The sequence below is a fragment of the Azolla caroliniana genome, unplaced genomic scaffold (assembly GCF_043228905.1).
Source record: "Azolla caroliniana isolate FFs.n. ecotype wild unplaced genomic scaffold, voAzoCaro1.0.p SCAF_10, whole genome shotgun sequence".
Lineage (NCBI taxonomy): Eukaryota > Viridiplantae > Streptophyta > Polypodiopsida > Salviniales > Salviniaceae > Azolla > Azolla caroliniana.
Genome location: NW_028230445.1, coordinates 14,311,662 through 14,325,351, shown reverse-complemented (window position 1 = coordinate 14,325,351; position 13,690 = coordinate 14,311,662).

Here is a 13,690-nt window from a genome sequence, read left to right as displayed (position 1 = left end):
GGGAACATGCGGCCAATGTTTTGTATTGCTTTGCATCCTGTGTGAGTGATCAACTACTGAGCTACATCCGTGATGCCAAGACGCCGAAAGATGCATGGGCGAATCTAAAACGGATTTTCGCCACGAGCACGACGCCCAGAAAGTTGCAGCTCAAACAAGAGTTGAGCAATGTTCAACAAAAGGATTAGTCATGTTGAGAATCAAATCTCCAAATCTATGAGAAAGACTTACTTTGAAATACACAATACACACTGAAACAACAAATGCACAATACAAGGTGATTTATGTGGAAACCCTAAACAGGGAAAACCACGAGAACAAAGATTCCACTATACAGAGAGAGTACAGGATGAGATCAGAATACAACACTCTCCACTCAGAGTGTATTAGCCGCACAGGGCTCTTGGCGTCAAACCTCGCTCGGCTATGGCACCGCTCTCACTCTCTCCCTCGCTCACTCTCTCCTCACACACACTGTCTTCTCTACCACTAGCACCAACAAAGGCACACACTCTATATTGTTCAACAACACACCATGTTTGCCCTAAGTGTATTTATACTTATAGACTATATGGGCTATTTACAAATATAGCCACTACTACACATCACTACTATTATTATCTATAATAATAAGTAGCCATGAGCCGACTCTAGTGTCAACTGTCTAGTTGGTCCGACTAATCAGCTTGGTCTTCAACTTGGATCTCCTTCATGCCGGTTCTCGCAATCGACTCTTCGACAGCCGGCAGTTCTTGGTCGAACCAGTCGGCTCCTCCCACTAGAGGGACATATTCCCAATAAACTCCACCTTCACTCCAGTGGGTGGGAGTCGGTCAGTCCTGTCTTTTGTCGACAGACATTGAGTCTGTCCATTGGTAGGTTCTTTGGGAGCATGTCGGATCCATTGTTGTCGGTATGGATCTTCACGAAGGAAAACTTTCCTTCATCTACCTTCTCTCGCAACTAGTGATACCTTCTTTGTATATGCTTGGTCGGAGAGTGGTATGCAACGTTCTTTGCAAGATGTATGCCACTTTGATTATCACAGTGGAGCAAGCATTCTTCTTGCTTCATCCCGAGTTCACTGAGGAAACTCTTCATCCAAGTCAACTCCTTGCCGGCCTCTACCGATGCCATATATTCTGCCTCTGTAGTCAACCAGGTCACAGACCTTTGCAGTTGTGACTGCCACGACACTACTCTCCCTGCATAGGTCATCACGTACCCTGACGTGGATCGGTTCGAGTCTACATCCCCTGACATGTCCGAATCGGTAACACCTTCGAGCATGGGTTTTCCGACGCCATACCTTAGGCCTTTTAAGTACCTGAGTATCCACTTCACTGTTGCCTAGTGTTCTCGTCCTAAATTACTCATATATCAGCTTACTGTTCCCACAACAAATGCTATGTCTAGTCTCGTGTAGATCATAGCGTACATTAAACTGCCGACGATTGAGGCATATGGTACTTTCTTCATCTCAACCTTTTCTTTCTCCCTTCTCGGGCATTGGTTATCATTTGACTTGTAGTTGGTTGGTAACGTAGAGCCAACCGGCTTTACTTCCGACATGTTGAACCTCTTTATGACAACCACAACACTTTCTTAGTTCTATCTCGAACTATGTGCATCCCCAAGATCTGTTTAGCCGGTCCAAGATCTTTCATGGCAAACAATTTGCCTAGGGCTTTCTTCAAGCTCTCGATCTTCCTTGTGTCTTGACTGACTATCAACATGTCATCTACATATAATAAGTGAATCAAGAAATCACCGTCTTCATACCTTTTGACGAACACACAGTGATCAGCCTGTGTTTTCTGCAACCGATGTTCCGTCATGAAGGATTCAAACTTCTTGTACCATTGGCGTGGAGCTTGCTTCAGACCATACAAGCTTTTCTTCAGTTGACACACCAGGTTCTCTTTCCCTTACTCCCCAAAGCCTTTGGGTTGCGTCATGTAGATCTCTTCATCCAACTATTCGATCTCTAGGTCCATGTTGGCAGCTATGCTCAGAACAATTCGGATGGATGTCATCTTAACGACTAGTGCAAATATCTCGTCGAATTCGACACCCTTTTTCTGTTGGAACCCCTTCACCACTATGTGGGCTTTATACCTAGGCACGTTGTTGACTTCTCTAATCATCCCTTTATAGACCCACTTGTTCCTAAGTTCTCTCTTACCTTTCGGTAATTCTACCAAGTCGTAGGTGTAGTTTTCATGCAAGGAGTCCATCTCATTTTGCATTGCACTCAACCATATTTCTTCGTGCTTGTCAGCAATGTCTTCGCCATAACACGCTGGTTCACCTTCATTAGTCAAGTTGATGTATTGATTGGCATATGTTGTTGGTGCTCTTCTCTCTCTGAGAGGATATCTCTTTCCATTCGTCGTTGGTTGTGGCTCGAATGTCTCTGCCAACTCTTCTCTCGGCTCAGGTTCATTCATGCCGATCAGTTGTTGGATGTCCACTGACTCTGATTCGTATTCTTTGATCGACTTCAATAGGTCCGTCAATTCCAACTCATAGGTTGGTTGCTCTAAGTCGACGGACTCTAATTCAGCTCTTCCATCTAGCTATCTCCGATTAACCGACTGTGTCGGTTCAACTAGTCTTAGGGAATTGAAGAGTTTGGCAGAAATGGCTATAACCAAAGTCACAAGCACCGTCACAGACCATAACATCATACCTGAGAACCAATATACTGAAATCCATATACCAACTCAGCCCCACGGAACATATTGCGGATATTATGTAATGCAAACAATTTGTATGTTTGTCGAAGAGTTCACTTATGGCCTCAAATCACCAAACTTCCTAAGTATCTTATTATTTCCATTTTCTATAGTCGTCCTTGATTATTGGTTCTTATACATCCTATTTGGTAGGGGTCTAAGCATTGGTACGATGATGATGACGTCTACCTTCTACGCGTTATGATTGTTAAGTGGGCACGACGTGTTTTGGGTTTCTGAACTTGTAACCTGATCCTGTTTTTTGCCATCCTCTATATGGCTTGTACATGTTTATTATTGTTGAGATACAAGCTCAACATTGGGTGCGTAAACGGGTGCGTAACCTAGTGCGTAGACTGGTTGCGTAAAACCGTACGCACAAAGGCCGTAACGGTGCGTAAGCTGAGAGGTCGTTAGAGCGTTATTTCTTGTACGGAATAATTTTGGGAGTTAGTGTAGGAAGCTCATTAATGAGTATTGAAGTATGTGTTAGTACTCTAATAGTACTTCTGTCTGTCCATAAAGACTTGTATAAAAAGCGCCGATTGAGCACATCTTGTATAGAGTGATTGAGAGTTATTTTTGAATCTAAGTTTTTTGTGTTCTGCTCACTCTCTCTCTCATTCTTTGTCTCTCCTACATACATTGTGTCGTGTTCAAAGATTTCCATTAAACCTTCTCTTCGTCATCTATGTTACACGGTTGTGTCTGTTACACTTCCACACACACGCTATTCTTTTACATGGTATCAGAGCACAAGGGTAATCCTCTGCGGCCGACAAACAAACAAACATCACCGTGAAGAACTGAAGAGAAATAAGAATGGATAGAGAGATGGCTAGCTCACTTCCTACAGAGAAGCTGGACAGAAGCAACTATGCATCTTGGTCGTACAAGATGCACCAGTACCTGCTTGGGCATGACTACTGGAGTTATGTCGATGGAGCTAACGCACAACACCTGAATCGACACACAAAGACTGCCCGACCTGGGAACAAGCGGCAAGCAGAGTTCTATATTGCCTTGCGTCCTGTGTGAGCGACAAGCTCTTGAGCTACATTTGGGATGCCAAGACGCCAAAGGACTCGTGGACAAATCTCAAGAGGAATTTCGCCACAAGCACAACGGCCAAGAAGCTGCAACTCAGACGCAATGTCCGATGCAATGATCTATCTATGGCCGATTACATGGCCCGAATCAAGGAAATCTATGATTCTCTCACCTCCGTCAACATGAACGTCAAGGAAGATGAAATGGTGCACGTGTGCGTTGGAGGGTTAGCGTCCAAGTTCAGAGCTTTCCGAATGGCGGTCTGCACAAGGGAGAATACACCATTGTTCTTCGAGCTTCAATCAATGTTGCTCGTAGAGAAAAATCACGTGGGTGCGTCAACGAGTACGCATGCCAACAACAAAATGGTGTACACGGAGGACGATAGGCCCCATGGTCGTGGCGGTCGAAAAGAGTAGAACGTGCGGCATAATCAAAATGTCAGAAGCAATTCCGAACCCTCCAGAAGCAGTTCCGAACCCTCCAGAAGCAGGGGGAGTCATGGTGGCCCGGAAACTGGCAAGAGAAGGCCGCGACGGATTGCTGGTACTGTGGCAAGAAAGGCCACAAGGAGAGTGAGTGCTAGAAGAAACGAGCCGATTCCAACAAAGTTGGATCGAGCCGAAGAGACGCAGAGAGGCGTCATAGGTCGCACTACGCGGAAAGCTCCGAACGAGCCGGAAATGGATCGGGCCCAGCCTTTGTAATGAAGAACAAGGCTAATTTAATGGCCATGAACACCTTGAGGACAAACAAGGTGTGGTATGTTGACTCCAGAGCATCAAATCATATGACAAGTCGCGAGGAATGGTTCTCGTACTTGGAGAAACCGGAAAAGCAAGGAGTGGTCGAAACAGGAGACGACACTCTGCATACCATCGAACATGTCGGTGAAGTTCCCCTTAGTCATGTTGGACAAAAAGGGAAGCTCATGAACGTGCTACACGTCCCGACAATAACCAAGAACCTGGTGTCGGTCGGCCAGATCGTTGACCAGGGGATGCAAGTTCGATTCACGCATCACGGGTGCTTCATAGAAGAGGAAGGCAAGATAATCACGCAAGGGCACCGTGAAGGGAGGATGTTTATCCTCGAGACCAATGACGTAGGCACTGCTATGTTCGCGAAAGGAAAAAAGGTTGAATCAACTATCGACTTGTGGCACAAGCGGTTCGACCACGTCAATTTCTTGAAGCTTTGAGAAATGCAGACGAAAAACATCGTTTTCGGCATGCCGAAATTTAGTGGCCGAAAGGGCCAAGTTTGCGAAGCTTGCCAGTTGGGAAAGCATCACCGACTTCCATTCCCCAATGAGCGTAACCGGAGTCGAAATACGCTCAATGTGATCCATTCGGATGTATGGGGACTGGCACAAAACGTGAGTCTCAGTGGAAGCCGATATTTTGTGACTTTCATCGATAACTTCTCTCGACACACTTGGGCATGCTTGATAGGGAAAAAGAGCGAAGTCTTCACGTATTTCTTGAAGGTAAGGAGCCTTGCGGAAAGGGAAACTGGGCATAAGATCAAGTGCCTACAATCCAATGGCGGGAAGGAGTACTTCTCCGACCAGTTCGTGAGTTATCTACAAAAGGACGGAATTCAACGCGAATTCTCATGTAGATACACGCCGCAGCAGAACGGCGTGGCCGATCGGAAGAATCAAACAATCAAAGAGGCAACAAGGGAGATGCTTGAAGAGAAGCATCTACCGAAGCTCTATTGGGCTGAAGCAATCAGAACAACTGTCTACCTGCACAATTGGACTTCTGCCAATGGAGGAGTGTCGCCACATGAGCTGTACTTCGGCAAAAAGCCGAACTTGGCACACTTGAGGGTTTTCGGTAGCATCGTGTATGTGCATGTGCAGAAGGAGACAAGAGGAAGCTGAACGCCAAAGCCAAGAAGTGTATATTGGTTGGCTACTCGGACGAACAAAAGGGTTATAAGTGTTATAACCCCCGAACCAAACAAGTTCGCGTAAGTCGAGATGTTGTGTTCGACGAGTCCGCTTCGTGGTACTTGTCTTCGCCCCCAGTACCCAATGACTCCACTCTGAATTTTGAAGAAGACCTCTGAGAGGCTGAGATGCCTTCACGTGATGAGGAGATCGGAGCTCTGGGGGAGAGTCTGATATGATTTCAGCTAAGTGGACCAAGTGAGGAGTTGAGCCGAGATGGTCAACCGTGTGAAGAGCCGGTGAGTAGTGGAGACTCGGTCGTGTTGTCCCCACATAAGGAACCGAGGAGACGGTTTACGTACAGAGAGATGGGGAAGAAGAAGATGCAAGAGTATGAGTTCAGCAGTGCCAAGTCAGATTGGAGCGAATATGACTTCGGGCCAATTGAAAAGGAACCTCTACAGAAGAGGTCGAAGTCGGCCGAGAGGGCCACAAAATCGGCTAATCACGAATTACACTGATCTACCCGCCTAAAGAACTCCGTAAAGAGATCCGGGTCTAATGAGTACATGGCGCACCATTATGCGTACATGACACGAGTGGCGGAAGTGAGTGAGCCGGAGAGCTACGTGGAAGCGGCGAAAGACGCAAATTGACGTGTCGCGATCAAGGAAGAGATGCGCGCGTTATCGGACAACGAGACTTGGGACCTAGTTGACGCATCGAAGGGTGTGAAGCCGATTAGATGCAGACGGGTGTATAAGGTCAAGTACAACTGTAAAGAATCAAGAGATGGATTTTGTGCAGCGGAATAGATATGAACAATGTGTGTGTACGAGAGAGAGAGAGAGAGAAGGAGTAAGACACAGAGAATACGCAAGGTAAAGTATATTAACAAAGGAGAAAGACTCAATGTTATACAAGGTGGGAGGAGGGTGCTTTATATAGTCACCCTCTCTCTTCATTAACTACAAGACTCATGGAGCATGAGGAATGTGAAAGCTCATAAGTTATGTGTCATAGAATATGATTCTATGACTCATACAAAATGCTAGAATACAAAGTGGTGACATAATGGTGACTCTTGACCGTTGGAGTGTCTATTCACTCTCAAGGTGAGTTCACACAATAGACCAAGTTGAGCTTGATTCTCAACACGCCCCCTCAAGCTCAAGTCGGGTCAGTTTCAGATGGTATCCGAAATCCGCTTCGACTCGCGTTCCGGAGTCTGCGTCGACTCGCATTTATACGGAGTTGCGGAATCCGTGCTCCAGCTTGCATTGTGCGTAGTTGTGAAGTCTGTGCTTCAGCTTACGTCTTTCTTCGCGGCTTTGCGCGATAGATCGGTTCTTCGCAGCTTCGTTGTGCAGTTGCGAAATCCACGCGTTATTGTGTAGTGTCAGGGGTCGTCAATCCGATTCAGTACTCCCCCTCAAGCTTGGCAGGTCAGGGATCGTCAATCCGAGATCGGTCATGAATTGCCATAGCTTGTCGGCTCCTAAGGCTTTAGTGAAGATGTCGGTTGTTTGAAGATTGGTGCTAATGTGTTGTAGGTCGACATCGCCAACTAGAACGCCCTCTCGGATGAAGTGATAGTGCACTTCGATGTGCTTTGTCTGCCTGTGGAACACCGGGTTTTGAGCCAGATAGATATTGCTCATGTTGTCGCAGTAAAGGGAAGTCAGATCCTTTATGGGTACGCCCAAATCCTTGAGTATCCTTTTGAGCCATACGGCTTCGCATGCGGCCACTGTCATGCCCCTATATTCCGCCTCTGTGCTCAAAAGAGCGACGGTTGGTTGCTTTTTGCTGCTCCAAGATATTGTTCCGCTGCCGAGGGAAAAAACAAATCCAGAGGTTGATCTTCTATCGGCTTTGTAGCTGGCCCAATCGGCGTCTGTGTACCCCTCGAGTCGTATTGGCATCGCGGTCTTGTAGAGGATGCCGCAATCCATTGTGCCACTCACGTATCGTAGAACTCGCTTAGCGCAATCCAAGTGAGTATCACGCGATGTTTGCATGAATTGGCTAAGGAGACCAACCGGATAACTAAGATCGGGTCGAGTGATCGTGAGGTAGATGAGATTCCTAATGAGTTGTCGATACTGAGTCGGCTCACATGCTTTGGTACCGGAGTTCGCATCTAGTTTGAGATTGCGATCGAGCGGGGTTGACGCAGATTTGCACTCAGCCATCCCAAACTTGTATAACAAGTTGAGGATGTAGTGCCATTGAGAGATCATGATTCCGGTCGGAGTCCGAATTACCTTGATGCCAAGGAAGTAGTGGAGCTCCTTCATGTCCGTCATCTCGAACTTGTCGAAAAGGAGGGATTTGACCTTATTGATTTCGACGAGTTGCTCACCTCCAATGACTAGGTCATCCACATATAAGATGATGACGATTGGACTTGCGGAATCGCTTTGTATGTAGAGGGAGTTGTCCGATTTTGATATACGAAAGCCGGTTTGATGAAGATATTGCATTATCTTCGAATGCCAAGCACGTGGTGCTTGCTTGAGGCCGTAGAGTGGCTTCTTGAGTCAGCATACAGCTTTCGGATGGGTGCTCGAGTTTTAGCCGGGTGGTTGTATCATGTACACCTCCTCTTCTAATTCGCCTTGTAGAAAGGCGTTCTTGACATCCATTTGATGGAGGTGCCACCCTTTCGCCGCGGCAAGCGCAATTACGGTCCGTACCATCATCATCTTTGCCACTGGGGCAAAGGTCTCTTCATAGTCAACATCGTGTGTTTGTGCATAGCCTTTCGCGACGAGTCGCGCTTTGTAACAGTTGACAGAACCGTTAGCGTTGTACTTCACTTTGTAAATACATCTGCATCTGATCGCCTTTTTGTGTGGTGAGGTGGGAACGAGATCCCATGTCTCATTCTTGCGTAGTGCCTGCCTGCATCTCCTCATTCATGGCTTCGATCCATCGCGGATCCTTGGCCGCTTCGGAAAATATTTCTGGCTCATGTATTGTCGCCACCTTCATCATAAAGGCATAGTGATATGCCATGTAGTCATTGTAGCCGAAGCGGTTGACTGGATTCTTTTCACGGGTGGAGCGACGGAGCTTTTCATTTGCAGAGATGAGGGCTTTCTTAGCTCCGATTGGTACCTCAAAGCCACCGAACTCATTGTCGAGTGAGTGAGTCGACTCAGTGTCATCGAAGCGATCGTCTTCATATTCCGCCATTTTCGCCTTGCCTTTGTCCATCTTCGGGCTAAGTCGTGATGTGCTTTGATCGCTCAAAGGCTCTTGTGGTCCGCTCAGTCGGGTCGTGATCAGACTTTCTTTGAACATGCGTGTAAGGCGATCTTCATCCTCTATCTCTTGTTCAGCGGATTCCGGGTCGAGCAGAGTCGGAGTCAAAGTTGTCTCTGGTGCGTACCAGGATGCGGATCGTCAAAAACGACGTCCCGACTTACTCGAGATTTTCGAGTTGAGGGGTTGTAGCACTTGTACCCCTTTTGCTCCAGTCAGTATCCTACGAGGATACGTTTCTCTGACTTTGGGTCAAGCTTTTGACGCTTCTCGTCGGGGATGTGCACGTACGCTATCGCGCCGAATATCCGGGTGTGCGATAAGTCTAGCTTCTTTCCGAAGTATTTTTCGTGTGGAGTGACCTCGTGCACTCCGGATGTTGTGCACCGGTTCATTAGGTAGACGGCCATATTTGTAGCTTCGGCCCAATATGACTTGGGCATATGCTTCTCGTTCATCATGGCCCACGCTACTTCGAGGATGTGCCAATTTTTGCGCTCGGCTACTCCATTTTGTTGCGGAGTGTGTTGGCAAGTGAATTCTCGCCGAATTCCTTCCTTTTGGAGGTATGCCGTGAAGTCGTCCGAGAAGTACTCCTTGTCGCCATCCGATCGAAGGCATCGTACATGACGACCAATGGCTTTTTTGACTTTGTTTTTAAACCTTTGGAAGTGTCCAAACACTTCACTCTTTTTCCGCATCGGATAGAGCCACGTGTGCCTGGAGAAGTCGTCGATGAAGAGCACGTAATATCGGCATCCGCAGAATGTAGCCGTTTGCGCTGGTCCCCATACGTCGGAATGGACTACATCGAGTAGACCTTTGCTAACGTTCCGCTCTTTCGGGAATGGGTGTCGGTGTTGCTTGCCGAATTGGCACACTTCGCATACACCTTCAATCTCCTTCTCTTTGAATGTCGGGAGTCTGATGACAACTCCTTTTGATTTCATTGCTTTGAGTTTGTTGAGATTGATGTGACCGATTCTCTTGTGCCATAGCTCTATGTCGGAGTCGGCTTTCGTGCTTTTTGCGAACATGGCGGATTTCATCTCGTGTGAATTGAGAATGAACATCCGGCCCTCTCTTCTTCCACGCGCGATGATTCGGCCCTCTTTTTCGATGAAGCACCCTTCTTGGTCGAATTGTACTTGCATCCCTTGCTCAACCATTTGACCGACCAAGACCAAGTTCTTCGTGATGGTGGGAACATGCAAGACATTTTTAATGTATGTTTGCTTACCTCTTTCGCCGAACGGAACATTGTCGATGTGCCGAATGAGGTGCGTAGTGTCATCTCCGGTTTCGACATAACCAGGTCGCTCCGGCTCTCGAAGTTCGAGAAACCATTCTTTATGAGATGTCATATGGTTTGAGGTTCCGGAGTCAACAAACCATACGTCCTCCGAATTGAGGGCACTAGTTGAGGTAGAGGCCGACATACAGTTTGCTCTATGTTTCATCATGAACATTCCGCCACGGTTGGAGTTCTGTGCATACATTCCGCCACGATCTTCGTAGTCAGAGTTGTGCCCGTACATTCTGCTATACTCTTCGTAGTTGGAATTGTGCACGTAATTTGTGAGTTGTCGGCTTGTGGAAGTCGATTCACACATCTTCTTTCGGCACTCTTCTTCGTGGTGGCCGAACTTTCCACAATATCCGCATTCAGTTGTGTTTTGATGGCTCAGGCCGGAGCGGAAGCTCCCCCTTCTTGCGAAGGTTCCTCGTTGGCTTCCGTTTTGCGGCCAAATTTGGGAGTTGTTGTCATAGGTCATACCTTGTCCGCCTTGTCCTTGGCCGAATCGGCCTCTCGCTCGTTCGCGTCCTCTTCCTCCGTTCGAGTGCGTGTAGAGCATGTGGTCTTCCGACTCATTGCTCCTTGTACGCACGTGGTTTTCCTCGACCAATAGCATTGATTGGAGCTCGAAGAAGGAGGGAGATTTCTCCTTTTCTAGAACGGCGGTTCGCATTGCGCCGAACCGTGGTGCGAGGCCACCGAGGCATATTTACACCATCTCATCATCATCGATATTTACGCTTATCGAGCCGAGCGAGTCGCAAAGTTCCTTGATCTTCAAGGTGTATGTCGTGATGGACATGTCCCTTTGTTGAATGTTGTTCGACTCTTGGCGGAGTTGAAACCTTCTTGCGGTTGTGTTTGCCGTGAAAATCTTTCGTAGATTTTCCCATGCCTCCTTCGGCGTCTTGGCTTCGCGAATGTTGCCGAGCATGTGATCGTGAACACATGTCGCCAAGCAATACATCACGCGGCTTGCAGCTTGCTCCCATGTCACGTATCCGGGAGCCATTTCGACAGGTTGGTTTTCGTGCGCTCCTTTGATGTAGCTCCAATAGCTTTGTTCGACAAGGTATTGGTGCATCTTGTACTCCCAAGATGCGAAGTTGTTTCGATCCAACTTCTCGGTAAGGAGAGCGCTCCCCATTTGAGTATTCATTATGTCCATTCTTCTTCTTCTTCTTCTTCTTCTTCTTCTTCTTCTTCTTCTTCTCTCTTCGAATGCGAGCTATGTAGCGAAGCTACGATAGCGATGAGCCGGTTCTTCTTGAACGTCGGCGTAGAGCTCAACACACGCGGATGGGCTAGATGGAGCTACCAAACTGCTTTGATACCATGTAAAGAATCAAGAGATGGATTTTGTGCAGCGGAATAGACATGAATTGTGTGTGTGTACGAGAGAGAGAGTGTGTGTGAGAGAGACAAGGAGTAAGACACAGAGAATATGCAAGGTAAAGTATATTAACAAAGGAGAAAGACTCAATGTTATACAAGGTGGGAGGAGGGTGCTTTATATAGTCACCCTCTCTCTTCATTAACTACAAGACTCATGGAGCATGGGGAATGTGAAAGCTCATAAGTTATGTGTCATAGAATATGATTCTATGACTCATACTAAATGCTAGAATACAAAGTGGTGACATAATGGTGACTCTTGACCGTTGGAGTGTCTATTCACTCTCAAGGTGAGTTCACACACTAGACCAAGTTGAGCTTGATTCTCAACAACAAAACCAACGGCTCTGTCAACCGCTACAAGGTCCGATTAGTGGCGAAAGGCTGCGCACAAAAGCACGATGTGGATTACGACGAGACCTTCGCGCCAGTCGCAAAGATGACCATTGTGCGTGTTCTACTAGCCGTAGTAGCGACGAAGGGGTGGCATCTACATCAGATGGATGTGAAGAATGTGTTCCTACAAGGTGACCTTGAGGAGCAGGTGTACATGGTACAACCCCCCAGATTCTTATCCGAACAGAATACTTCGGCAATGTGCCGATTGAAGAAGTCGTTATACGGATTTAAACAAGCCCCGTGATCTTGGAATGCAAAGATTACACAATGGTTGCGTAAGGTGGGGTTTGCGCCATCGAAGTCAGACTCTTCATTGTTAGTTTGGCAAGGTCGATATGGACTAGTTTGTCTTTTACTTTATGTTGATGATTTAGTCATCGCCGGTGCCAACCTAGATGAAATCGGTCGCGCAAAGTCTCAGCTTGCGGCATCATTCAAGATGAAGGATCTTGGAGACCTTCATTACTTCCTTGGGATCGAAGTGATCCACACCCCCGAAGGCATATTGATCAACCAACGTCATTACGCGGTGAATATGCTCTTCAAGTTCGGGATGGCAGATTGTAAGCCCATCTCGACCCCTCTGGATAGAAACGTCAAGCTTCCCCGAGATTCGGAAAAGGCGTGCGACCTGATACGGTTCTGACAGATTGTCGGAAGCCTAATCTATTTGAGGATCACTCGGCCGGATCTCAGCTACCCGTCGGCCTAATTAGTCAATTTATGTCGCAGCCCACAACCGAACACTTACATTGCGCGCAAAGGATACTACGATATGTCAGTGGCACTAAAGACATGGCATTGCTATATCAGGTAGGTGTAGCCGAACAGTTAGTTGGCTACACGCATGCCGATTGGGCCGAAAATGCCAAAGATCGTAGATCCACATCTGGATACGCATTCTCAATGGGAAGTGTGGCGATCGCGTGGAGCAATAAGAAGTTGCCGATAGTAGCACTGTCGAGCACGGAGGCCGAATATCGAGGGGCGATTGTCGCTACGTGCAAAGTCATTTGGTTAAAATGGCTATTACGGGATCTACATGTGGAGGTGTCCGCTCCGACGATGATCTATTGTGACAACCTCAACAACATCCAACTTGTGAAAAACCCTGTATTTCACGCTCAGACCAAGCACATTGAGGTGCATTACCATTTTGTCCGTGAGTGTGTCCTTTCCGATGAAGTCGAACTAGCGTATGTTCCGACAGGTCGGTAGATTGCCGACATATTCACCAAGCCGCTAGGTCTCGACAAGTTATGACAATTCTCGGATGCACTTGGGTTGCACCACCTCGACACGCCGAACTTGAGGGGGACACTGGAACAGGAGCATGAGCTTGAAAGGAGAAGAAGTGATCATCGCGGCGGAATTGATCACCGCGATGCCGAGTCGGATGAAGAATTCGATTTCGGGTCAGTTGAAGAAGCCGAAGATGAGTACAGGGGCCGTAACCGTAGGGAAGAGCCGAAGACAACCGAAAAAGGGGGCAATAAGGCCAAGACCAAGACGTGGTCTGACATTGTCAAAGGCCTAAAGACTGAAGACGAACTGGGGAGAGCCAATTCAGACGTAAGCAAAAATGAATCGGAAGTGACCAATTCAATTGAAATGTTCAATTCGGACATGCTGAATCAACTA